General features: G+C 45.9%; 1 long non-coding RNA gene across 1 annotated transcript; it reads right to left on the bottom strand.

The window, feature by feature from the left end:
• Nucleotides 1-2,621: 2,621 nt before the first annotated feature.
• On the bottom strand, nucleotides 2,622-12,354 carry LOC148505579 (uncharacterized). The gene is made up of 3 exons (XR_015869880.1): nucleotides 12,181-12,354; nucleotides 3,050-3,328; nucleotides 2,622-2,719 (listed from the first exon to the last, which is right to left on the bottom strand). It is a non-coding gene; the product is annotated as an uncharacterized LOC148505579 (long non-coding RNA).
• Between the last annotated feature and the right edge of the window lie 6 nt (nucleotides 12,355-12,360).

Raw genomic sequence — 12,360 nt, 5'->3', positions numbered from 1 at the left:
TTAGCGCATTTTTACTACTTACTATTGGGACTTGTATTTGCGAACTAATTAGCGCATTTTTACTACTTACTATTGGGACTTGTATTTGCGAACTAATTAGCGCATTTTTACTACTTACTATTGGGACTTGTATTTGCGAACTAATTAGCGCATTTTTACTACTTACTATTGGGACTTGTATTTGCGAACTAATTAGCGCATTTTTACTACTTACTATTGGGACTTGTATTTGCGAACTAATTAGCGCATTTTTACTACTTACTATCGGGACTTGTATTTGCGAACTAATTTGCGCATTTTTAAATGCTTATTAATCATTTTAATTTTTTTGAGGTTGCCCTTTCGCTTTTTGGGCAAACATTTCAACCCATTTTGATGTACTGTGTGCAATGTCGTTTTGCTCTTTTGCCAAATGTGTTTCGCATATTTTAAGTTTGGTCTAGCACAAAATTTAGAAACAAAAATGCACAGAGTGAAATTTTTCAAATAATTTTTGTGATTAATTTCAGTTTGGACGTATCATGACAATACCCCGGCATGTAAGCAGCAATGGATGGTATCATCAAGCTAAGTTGTTTTGAATTTTCTTTTGGGGTGGGTCCAAAGCCTTACATTACAATCTTGCCATTTCAGGTTGATCTAGGGCGGATTGTTCTGGCCATGCTCCCGGAAGCCGACCAACCTCAATCTCGTCCCAGGCGTAGGCATCGTAGGCGTGCAAGGCCCCAGATATTTCGAACACGTGTCACCCTTTTTGGAATGCCCGATGATGAGGTTTTAAGACGCTACCGTCTTCCTCCCAAAATCATCATAGACACTCTCTCATTAATAGAGAGTGATCTTGAGCGGCAAATTGACAGTCCTACAGCAATACCACCACTTACGCAATTTATGGCGGTTACATTTCTGTGCCTCAGGATCGTTTCAAACAACGGTGGGAATAGTGGCAGGCATCTCACAATCCTCCTTTTCCTGGATCCTGAGGGCAGTGATGGAGGCACTTTTCAAGCACCTCCATCATTTTATTCAAATGCCTTTGGATATGGGTGCCCTTAGTGTGGCCAAGGCCAATTTTTACCAAATAGCTGGCTTCCCACACATCATAGGGGTTGTGGATGGTACTCACATACCACTTCAGCCTCCAGCACGGCTGGAGGCCATATTCCGAAACAGGAAACACTATCACTCCCTGAATGTAATGGTGGTATGTGATGCCTCCCTCCAGATCCTGTCCCTGAATGCAAAATTACCAGGAAGTGCACATGACTCCTTCGTCATCCGGCAATCAGGGATATGGCACAAATTAAACAACCTACAAGCTGGTGATGCATGGCTTCTGGGTAAGTGTAGACCTTTAGTACATAACAATGTTAAGCTTGATACACAGTGATCCTGATGTTGTCTATTCTTTTTCACAGGAGACAGTGGATACCCTTGCATGCCCTGGCTGCTCACTCCATACTTGGCTCCCACACCAGGTCCACAAAGTGAGTTTAATACCGCACTTACAGCCACCAGGCAAGTGGTGGAGCGCTGTATCGGCCTTTTAAAAGGCCGATTCAGATGCCTCCACCGCTCTGGTGGCGAGCTCATGTATTTGCCGGATATGGTTTCGAAAATTGTGGTCCTGTGTGGGATCTTTCACAACATCGCCATAAGGAGTGGTGTTCCAATGCAGCCAGAGGATGCCTTACCTGAGGATGGCCCCCCCGAGGTTGGTCGGAGGTCAGTATGTGGGGGGGCATACGCGATGATGTGGTGGCCCGATATTTTAGGTAATTATTGATCAAACAACAGTGTGTATACCCAATGTGTTACGGTTTTTTAACGTTCATCTTTTTTTATATTAATTCTTGCACCATCTTCTGTTTGTTTGCATAATCTTTGGCACTCCCACGATGACTACTTCCTGCTACCCTTCAAAAACCTTTCTGTGGAAACTTCGGGAATATATTCTGACACCAATATTGCAACGCCATATTTGTGAAATCATGTGGGCATGGACCTTCGTCAACCAGTTCTTGATTTGTTGTGTGTTTGTTTAGTGTTTTTGTTATGTGGAGTTTTTCTGATTATCACTGTGTGTTTTGTTTGTGAGTGACCACTTTGTATTTTGATTTCTGTTGTGAATAAATATTTGGAAAGTGTAATTTGTTTCCTTTTTGGGCACGTTAGAAGCAAGTGTAAACAAAATCCCAAACGTTAATTTTACCTAAGGGGTAACCCAGTAATGAAGCAAGTGGAGCTAAAATGTAATATGTTTTCGGGGTACTAACCAACACAACAAGGAATCGTGTACAATCAGTTGCCTTCGTAAGATTGTCCTAAGCAGTTTGGCCACCAAATAGGAACCTGAAAAATGGTGTAAACTATCATGTTGACCACCACAAAAAAGGAAAATGACATTGGTACTGGGAGGTGTTTCTTGTGCCTGTTTGCATTCAAAATACAACACACAATCTGTAGTGAGTTTCTGGGGCAAACCTTGCTTGAAGAGTCTACTTATGTCAGTGTAAAGAATCTTGGATTTACTCCAAACGCATGAGACAGAGCTTGATTTTAAACAGATTTATTAAGAAACAATTTAAAAAAAAAAAAAAAAAAAAAAACTAATTCCGAAGGAGGACCAACAGATGGTCAAGGCCCTGCATTAGCCCGGTGACCTGCTCCCGCATACGGCCCACACAATTCACAATCTGTTCCCGACGCCTCTGTTCCTCTGTGGGTGACAAAAGTTTGGGGATTAATAAATCGATAATGAAGCAACATTGTAAAAAAACAAAAAACAAGCAAACACAAACTTACAAGCTTGTGGGCCAAAAATAAATTACACGGATAAAACCCAGAACCCCAAAATGTCGTATGCCAAAAATACAAGGGCCCTAAAAAAAGGCACACAGGTGTGATATGTGTATGGTGACATCAGCAGGAACAGGTAAAGACAACCCCCAAAAATACCCTAAGGCGAAAAAAAGAAAAAAAAAATGGGGACGACACATGATTACATACAAACAGTTTGTGGTGTCCAAAATAAACTTTAAAAACATACCGTTCTCCAAAACGAGAGAGCCAGAAGCCACTCCCTGGACCACCTCGGAGGTGGCTACATTCCCCAACCCGAGGGGCAAGGTGTTTTCGCCATCCTGGGAGGGGGTATATGGAGGAGGGACGGATGGAGGAGAGGGGGAATTGGGCTGGAGGGGAAGTAGGCCAGAAATTTCGGCCACAGGGTCTGGGGAGGAGGGGGGAATAGAGGAATTGGGGGTTGGAGAGAGGGGCCGGGACCGGCGCCTTGTGTGGCGATGCCGCCGTAGTGTTTGCTGTGCCCCTAAAAAATGACCAAAAAATTGTTGTTAGTTTCAACAGGAAACAAAAAAAAAAAACACACAATAGGACAGACATGAAAACATGCACATGCAGATATGACTACAATGACACAATAGGACAGACATGAAAACATGCACATGCAGATATGACTACAATGACTCAATAGGACAGACATGAAAACATGCACATGCAGATATGACTACAATGACTCAATAGGACAGACATGAAAACATGCACATGCAGATATGACTACAATGACTCAATAGGACAGATATGAAAACATGCACACGCAGTTAGGGCCCACAAGATAAACTTGAAAACCACAGTCCAGAACACTTACTTTCCGCAATCTGCATGCGAAAGCATGCCAGCAAGCGGGGCGTCCGCCAGTGCAGGTCCGACCACCTGCGCTCCAGCTGGCCAATATGTCGGCGTGAGCCGAAGGAGCGCAGGCGTCGACGTACCTCCGCATATGCGGAACGCTTGCGCCTATTGGAGATGGGTGGAGGCTGACTGGTGATCCTCCTGTCCATCACCTCCGTCAGCACCAGCAGTTCGCGCCTGGTGAAAGCGGCGGATCTCATGATGGCAATGGTGTTTTTTTGACAAAATATTTTTAATAAAGCACCACAAAAAAATTTGATTGGCTAATGTATTTGGGAAATTAACAGGACAAATTCTATTGGTTAGTGTATGAGTCATGTGTTCGACAGGGCCACAAATCTCTTGAGAGTTATGATAGGCTTGATGCAGTGACATGCGTAAGCAAATTTAAATAAAGAAATGAACCACAGAAAAATTGTGGGGAGACAAACAAATAGAACAATTGTTTAATTGGGGCTAACATGTCTTTGGAACAATAAAAGCGAAGGTTTCAGCCGTACGCATTCTGCGAGCAAATACAAACACGGACAAGATTAAAGTTTATTGCATTGTGTTGAAAAAAAAAAAACAATTAAGCTAATTGATACATTGATTGGCATGATACGATTGAGGGAGGTAGGCCGAAAAAACGAGCAGGTAATCGGAATCTGACAGTCCCACTTCCGGTTTGTACTTGTGCGTGCGTTCCCTTCAAGCCATTTCGGGGATGTACGCTCGCTATTTGGCACGCTCGTTAGTCAGAGGAGGGGTCGCCTGAGTTTGGGGCGGATTTTTAGCTGCGTAGGAAAAAATGAGCGAGTGCTTGAATTTAAATATTTTTTTACGTACGGCGAACGTGCGTACGCCCACTTGCGAGTGGGTCTGAATGAGGGCCTAAGTCAGAATTTTAGTTTTTTTTTTTTTTAGAGCATTTGCTGCTACCTATCTCTGAGCTATCAAAAATACAGAACCAGCTATACCACAAAACCTAAATCCTAAGCTAGTTCAGAGAAGTATGACTTCATAGAGAAACTGTTGTCTCTCAAACAATGATATACCAAGTACATTCACAGCAATTGGATTATATAACTATATATATACAGGTATATATGATATATCAATCTACTCCAAAACCTCAGAGGATGAGTGTTCCTTCTCCGATTCCAACGAAGATCGCCAGGTTTAGGGAACTGAGTGTCACCCCTAGTCCAGCAATGTCCCTGAGAAACAGGATCTAAATCGCCTCTACTGTAGGTGCAATAATCAATATAAAGGCTTGAAAATGGCTATAAGCAGTGTTCCTGCCTCGGCAAAACTGAGATATATATGTCCAGGAAGTACCAGGCTGTGTCAATGAAATCTGCTTACTGCAGTGGTGTCATCTAATGGCTATATCTCCCCGGCGCCGGGCCCGCTGCCTCCAAATAGATGCAAGAATCACAAGGCTATCTGAATCGAGTACCTCTTAGCAGCCGTTATCGGAGTTTGGCTCCAGCGTTTTCCCCGCCGTCCACCGCGGCCGCACCTCAGAGGGACTTCTGTCGGAGGCCACCGGTCCGTCAGATTTAATCCAGTCACTCCTCGTCAGCAGGAGTGACTGGACACCAGCAACAACGCGGACACGGAGCAAAGCAGCAGGGGGTAAGGTTCACGACCCACCACTTCAGGTCTGTCCAACGAAAATTGGAGAGGGGATGTATCAGCGGCAAATAGACACAGCAGGCAGTCAGACGGAGCCTCGGGCTCAGCGACCGGGGATCAGAAGCGCATCCAGAAGTCACCGGATCATCGGGGAGAAATCTGTCCTCGGCCACAGCACCACCAGACACCTAAAGCCCAGCCGAATCCCGTCAGCAGCACCGGCTATACCGCCTCAGACCACCGCGGGCTCCGCGTCAGGAGGGAGAAGCAGGCAGGGGCCCCGAAGGTCGTCCGGTACAGACACAGGAGCCTCAAGTCACTGCACAGGTAAGTCTGTTCCGTTGTTTCAGAGTCTCCACCGAGTCGTTAGTATCTGTGGTGTCTCCGGACACTCAGCCTCCGTCAATTAGTAGTTAATCGGGGAAACAAGAACATGTCGATGGTATGTTACTGTAAGGAGTTGTTACTCAGGTCTCCCAGCTATGGTAGTGAGGTCCGGTATTCGCGCCAAACAGCATGGTGGTCATGAACGCCTTATATGTAAGGCTGAAATCCGGGGATTAAAAGATGCTCCGTCCACTATTATGGGCTATATCGATGCACCAGAGCCCAGAATATATATTTGGCCACCAATAACCAGTTTGGTATATCTTTTAGAGGTCTGATGGATGTCGATGTCAACTTAAGTGGAGGAGCTGCTGTAAAAAGCGGCCATGCACGATGCTCCGCCCCCGGAAGTCCCCTAATTTGGCTATTAATGTGTGCAGTAAAATTGTCGATATCATCCGGCGGTTTATGAAGGATTCTTGCAGCTTGCTGGAGAAACAAGTCCATCTGTTCAGTGTGCTGCTGCTGTCTTCCCTGTTTTTTAGGGTGGTACCGATGAAGATGATGGTCCTGGTAGAATGGGTGTGGCCACTGGGGTCAAATTATCCCCTTCGCTGTCCGCGAGCAAACTTTGGTCTGGCATCGAGGACATAACAGGCTCTTGGGTGAGAGTCTATACAGGGGAAAAAAAAGAAAAACAATATTATAGTCATGTTTTAACATTTTTTACTATTTTTCCAGTTTCCTAACACCGTGGAGGAGTATCGCTGAAGAGTTTGAACAAAGTTGAAATTTCCCTAACTGCGGAGAATCCATCGATGGAAAACACGTCCGCATCAACCCACCTGCCAACACCGGATCATATTACAACTATAAAGGCTTCTTCAGCATCGTTCTCATGGCTGTGGTGAATGCCAACTACGAATTTTTGTTTGTGGATGTCGGCAAGAATGGCCGTGCTTCAGGTGGTGGGTCCTTCAAACAGACGGCTTTCTACCAGAGACTCACCAACAAAACCCACAACTTGCCATCACTGGATGAGACAAAGCACGGCCTAAAGTACGTTTTCGTTGCAGACGAGGCTTTTGCATTACTTGAACATGTCATGAAGCCATTTGCACAGAGGGGCCTCACCAGAGAGAAGAGGATCTACAATTATCGTCTATCAGGGGCACGGCTCATTGTGGAAAATGTGCTTGGATTACTCAGCCACCGGTTCCGCATTATCCACACCACCATAAACCTACGTGTGGAGAAGATAGACTGGGTCATGATGGCGTGATTGGTGCTGCATAACTTTCTGCGAAGGAAAACTGCACAGCGAGGCCCAATTACAGCTAGACCAGAAGATGTAGGACCACCGGAGGACATTGCCCAGTTTACATCTTTGTCTGCACCATCAACAGCACGTGCCAAAGAAGTGAGGGATGAGTATATGGCCTATGTCAACGGACCAGGTGCGGTGCCATACCAGGAGGACTGTCTGTGAGATAAATGACTATATTGGACAATTGGGATTGAACTACAGAAACAATAAAAGGTTTTGGTTTATGAACTGTATCTCTACTTACCAAACCTTCCTCAGACGGTCCACTCACTTCTGCCGCCTCCTCTTCTCCCTCTCGCTCGCCCATCAGGACAACTGACTGGCGTTGTGGCTCCTGTTCAGTAATGAAGCTGATCAGGTGATAGTACCAGAGTGTTGGCTGGTACAAGTCGTAGGTGCCTGCTCTAGACCTTTTTGAATCGTCCACTTTTTTCTTTTCTTTTATGTAGACGGTACGTAGATTCTGGATTTTATGTCTGACTGTTTTTAGGTCAGCATCCGCAATGAAATTTTGGGTGTAGTGGAACAACACCCCCAAAGCTGCCAATTTCTGCGATTTGTTGTGGTTTTGTCAACAGAATATCCGCCATAGACACTCCTTTCATTGGAGGATCTCTAGGAATCCCGTAACAAACTCCCGTTCACTATCCATAGACATAGCTAGGAAGAAAAAATAAATAAAAACATTTTATTAATCTAGAAATGTGAATTATTTTGTCAATTTTGAATGTATATTGCTACAGTTTTCCAGATTTTTTTGCTAAGTATTGTAATATGTTTTTTTCTGTTTTTTAATGTTTTTTGTTGTATTTTAATATGGTTTTTTTTACAGGAATGTAATGTGTTTTTAAAAGTATTTTAATATGTTTTTCTCTGGTTTTTAATGTTTTTTTGTATTTTAATGTTTTTTTTTTACAGGAATGTAATGTTTTTAAAAGTATTGTAATATGTTTTTTTTCTGTTTTTTTTTTGTATTATGTTTTTTTTTTTACAGGAATGTAATGTGTTTTTAAAACTATTGTAATATGTTTTTTATTTTATTGGTGCAATGTATTTGTTTATGTTGTTGATATACATTTGTTTATAGTGGTATATTCAACCATCATAAACAAATGTATCACAAGAACAAATTTAATATATGTATTGATATTGTTGTAATGTTTTATTTTTTGTTGTTGAACTAAATATGTTTTTGCCATTTTCTTACATTTTTAGTGTTTGCTGATTTTGAAGGTATTTTTTAGGTTGTCCGTGACATTGGTGGCCAGTGATTGGCTAGGTGGGTGGCAAACATTGGTGGGCAGTGGGAGGTTGATGCATGACCTAGCCACCGCCCACCTCATTCCGGCGGGCAGTGGCTGGGTCATGCATTTATAGGTGGGTGGCACACATTGTTGGGCAGTGAGGTTGCATTTAATACAGTACCAGTGCTTACCAAAGTGCTGAAATCCAGGCTTCTTGTGCAGGCTCCTGATCGTGCTTCCTTCTTCTTGCAATCATGATGCCGCACAAGATGGCGGATGGGCGTGTGCAGGCTCCTGTCTGTCAAATTCCGCGATGTACGATGAATTGTACGATTAACCGTGACTACAGAAGTACTCACGATCAGCACATCGTGTCCCAGATTGGCAAATCTGACCTACAGCACGGCAGATCTGAAGATGCGAGATACGACGAGCGGGGATGCACATCGGCATCGTGATCAAGAGTAGATACTCACGATTTGTCCATATTTTACACGATTCGTCAAAATTGCCCAAATTGATTGAAAAAACGCTATGTGTGTGGCCTGCTTGAGGGTGATTTGATTTAGGTGCAGGTTCAACATCCTCTATAACTAGAATGGACATGACCGCCAGCACCAAAGCAGGGATAAAAATAATTGATTTATGGTGCATACACACGGTCAGATATGTCAGATGAACTATTTGAATGATTTACCAACGATTTGAACGATTGAACGATTTTTGCCTGTATTTAAATCAATGGAATCGTCCAAATCTGACTGCAAACACATCAGATGTCAGATATCGTTATCTGACAAACAGGAACGTGCATCGTTCATCTGACAAACATGTCAAATTTTCCTTCAGATATGAACAATTTTTAAAATCGTTATTGTACAGATCTAAAGGAAAATCTGACCGTGTGTATGCACCCTCGTGTGAAAGGGATAGGAGTCCGATACATCATCCAGTGCACCCTTGGCTGGCTGTGTTAGACAGCAGTGCAGACAGGGAAGTAAGCACAGGGCATTTATTACGCCATCTTGTGTTTCTTAGAAACGACATCCACCCAGGGTGGCTGTTGTGTTAACCCCTGCAAGGGAAATGACAGACCGTTGTGGTACATGAGGGAATTTTAAAAACCCCGGTAGGGAGCGATAGACTGTGTCACAGGGGTAAACCGCAAGAACTGCAAGATACCCTGAGAGGGAAGGGTAGCATGTTGAAGCAACCCCAAGTGGGTTACAACAACGGAGGCCACCAGGCGATCCGCAATGGAGGCCAGGTCTTGAGAAACAAACAGCCCAAGGGGGATCCTGTAAGGGGCCCAGCACCTCATACATAACCCTTTTGAGTCAAATCCTCCATACTCACACCTGCAGCACATGACTTGCAGGGTAGCAAAAATGGGTGCCTTATCGTGCTCTATTTCCTGGTCAGACATATCTAACAACCATCGTGGAAATATCAAGCAGCGCTATACGGTCCTGACTGACGCTAAGATTAGCTGCAGGGACCCACTATCAGCGTATGCAACACACAGTTCCATCTAAGATATGGCAACGTGCAGAACACAACAGTATGTGACAAACCTCACAAATATTGGCAAGAATATATATGTGAGGTCTCAGAACCACCCTAGGTACACCCGTATTAGGGCAGATTGTAAAGAAAAGGGATAGATATACATTGACAGGTGCGAGAATAAAGCACAGACAGTCAGCACTAGCATAAGTCACATAAAATGCAGAAATATATATACATAAACATTACACACAATATACTGCAAATGGCACTACATTCAACTGCCCAGATTCAGTGTCTGGGAAGGCTATAGCGCTGTATACACTGACCTAAATGGTGAGGTACGCAGGGGGACTGGACCAACTGTCATCCTAGGAGATCTGCCCTGCACCATAGAGGAAATGGCCGCCTGGAGACCACAGAGGGAGCGTGGCCCACGGAGGAAGCAGCTCAGGGACGAGAGACCACACACAGGAAAGGAGCTGAGGGAGGAGCCGCTGGACAGGGAAGGCTGCCTCCCCTGGCTAGCAATTAACCCCCGGGACGCCGGTTCCCGCTGCCGGCATAACTCCCTGGTGGTCTAGCGGTCACATGGGGTATACCTCCGCAGAAGAGGAGCCCGCCACCGCTGCTAGCGCCTCCGGTCTGTCCCCAGAGACCGGAGGCGGGAGACTGCATGCACTCGCGGGTCACCACAAGTGGTGATCAGGCTGCAGCCTTGGGATACCTCCAGGGCCCGGCTAGTACAGACTGGGGTCCCGCCACGATCCCCAGATCTGTACTTGCGTTGCGGTGTCAGCGGGGTGTAGGAGCGGCAGCTTGGACGTCCAATGGACAGTCTGCTGCTGCCGCTCTGAAGAGTTAAAAAATAAAATTAAAACTTTTAAAATAAAAAGCTTAGGGGCTGCTAATCAGGCCCCCCTGCACTAACGGTGACCCGACTCCGGACAGACACCAACTTAAACTGAGGTGCCTCTGGTTTGGGGGCAGGGTTATAGGGAGAGTGGACCCAGTGCATCCTGGGGGCTGAAAGCTTTAACTGCGTGGTGCCCGGATTTGGTTCCCAACCTATACCCCAAGGATAATGTCTAAATGCCCTTCACGGAGAGGACCCTGACGTCATCAGCCAGTATCGAGCGTCATTCCCTGCCATCCAAGTGGGCATAGAGGGGGAATATAACCATGTGGCGAGCGCAGCGAGCCACCGGGCCCGAAGCATGGCGAGCGGACAACAAACCTGTTTAAATGGGGACAAAGTTCTTCTTTAGCTGGCTGTCATGGGCAGGAACTGCACTTCAGCCCTCACTCACTCACGTCACTTCCAGGTCCCTAGCGCGAAGGGGAAATAAGCTCAAGGTAAAGACTAGTTCCACTTCAGTCATTGTATATGGAAGTGACGTGCACTGAGGCCCTGATTCAGAGCCGGACGCTCTGACAGAGCGCTCGCTCTGAATCAGGACCATCCCTGCTCCTTTTTGGAGTGGCCTCTTGCATAGCTGTGGGTGACCACCCACAGCTATAGCAAGCGTCCAAAATGATGGTCGCGCTGGTCCAGACCATCGCGACCATCGGGCTTGCGACGAGACCCTCCGGTAGGGTCTTGCTGCCGCAAGCCCAGGAGTGCTTTTGGTTCTATCAGAGCCAAAAGCACTCCCACTGACATCACTAGTGATGTCAGTGGGGCCGGACCCAGACGGTAGGCGTTCCCATGGGAACGCCTCTGTCTGGGCAGTCACGCCCCCGGCACGCCCACCAAAGGGGGCGTGCTGTCAATCACCATCGACAGCACGCCCTCTTTGGTGCGAGACCCTTGACGACGGCTTGGCCGTCGTTATTCGGGTCTCGCGCATGCGCACGACGGAGCCGCCTCCATCGTGCGCATGCGCACTTGGGCACCATCGACCTGTTCGCGAGCGGGTCAGAATCAGGCCCTGAGGGTGGAAGTGTAGTTTCCTGCCCACACAGTGCACCAAAAACAGAAAGTTAACCCCTCGCGGGCTCACTTCGCTCGCCACGCTTCGGGCACGGTGGCTCGCTACGCTCGCCACATGGTTATATCCCCCGTCTATGCCCACTTGGACTGTAAGGAATGACGTTGGACACTGCTGATGACGTCATGAGCAATCTACGGAAGGGGATCTAGCTGTTACCATAAGGGGGCTCAACCATACCCCAAGGTCAACCCTGTGGACCAACCCCCTATGGACACTGAAGAAGAAACAGGAACTATGGTATACACTACAAGGTAACATGCTGAACAACAATAGGTATATCATATGCTGTGCAGTCATTTAAATATGAACAACCATTTTACCACTATAATCTCATCTATTTTAATGGGAAGATGAAGTGTAGGCTAACATTGCTAAATTATAGGGTAGGAACAGCTGGACCTTTTCATTTATCAGAAGTGTTGTACCTCTACTCTACAGCTACTATACATACCCACTGTTATGTTTCATTGCCCCCTGAGCCCAACGTAGGAGCCAGGCAGCTACTTCACAACCAGCAGCAATACACAGACTCTGAGGTGTAATAACCCCTGTACAGAAAACGCCGCCCCCATACACAACCGGCTTTGGCCAATCCGGCAGATCAATGAAACACCGGCACCACTCTCTATAG

Source organism: Taudactylus pleione, unplaced genomic scaffold (assembly GCF_031769625.1).
Source record: "Taudactylus pleione unplaced genomic scaffold, aTauple2 ptg000448l, whole genome shotgun sequence".
Taxonomy (NCBI): domain Eukaryota; kingdom Metazoa; phylum Chordata; class Amphibia; order Anura; family Myobatrachidae; genus Taudactylus; species Taudactylus pleione.
This window is presented reverse-complemented; position numbering and strand designations above follow the sequence as displayed.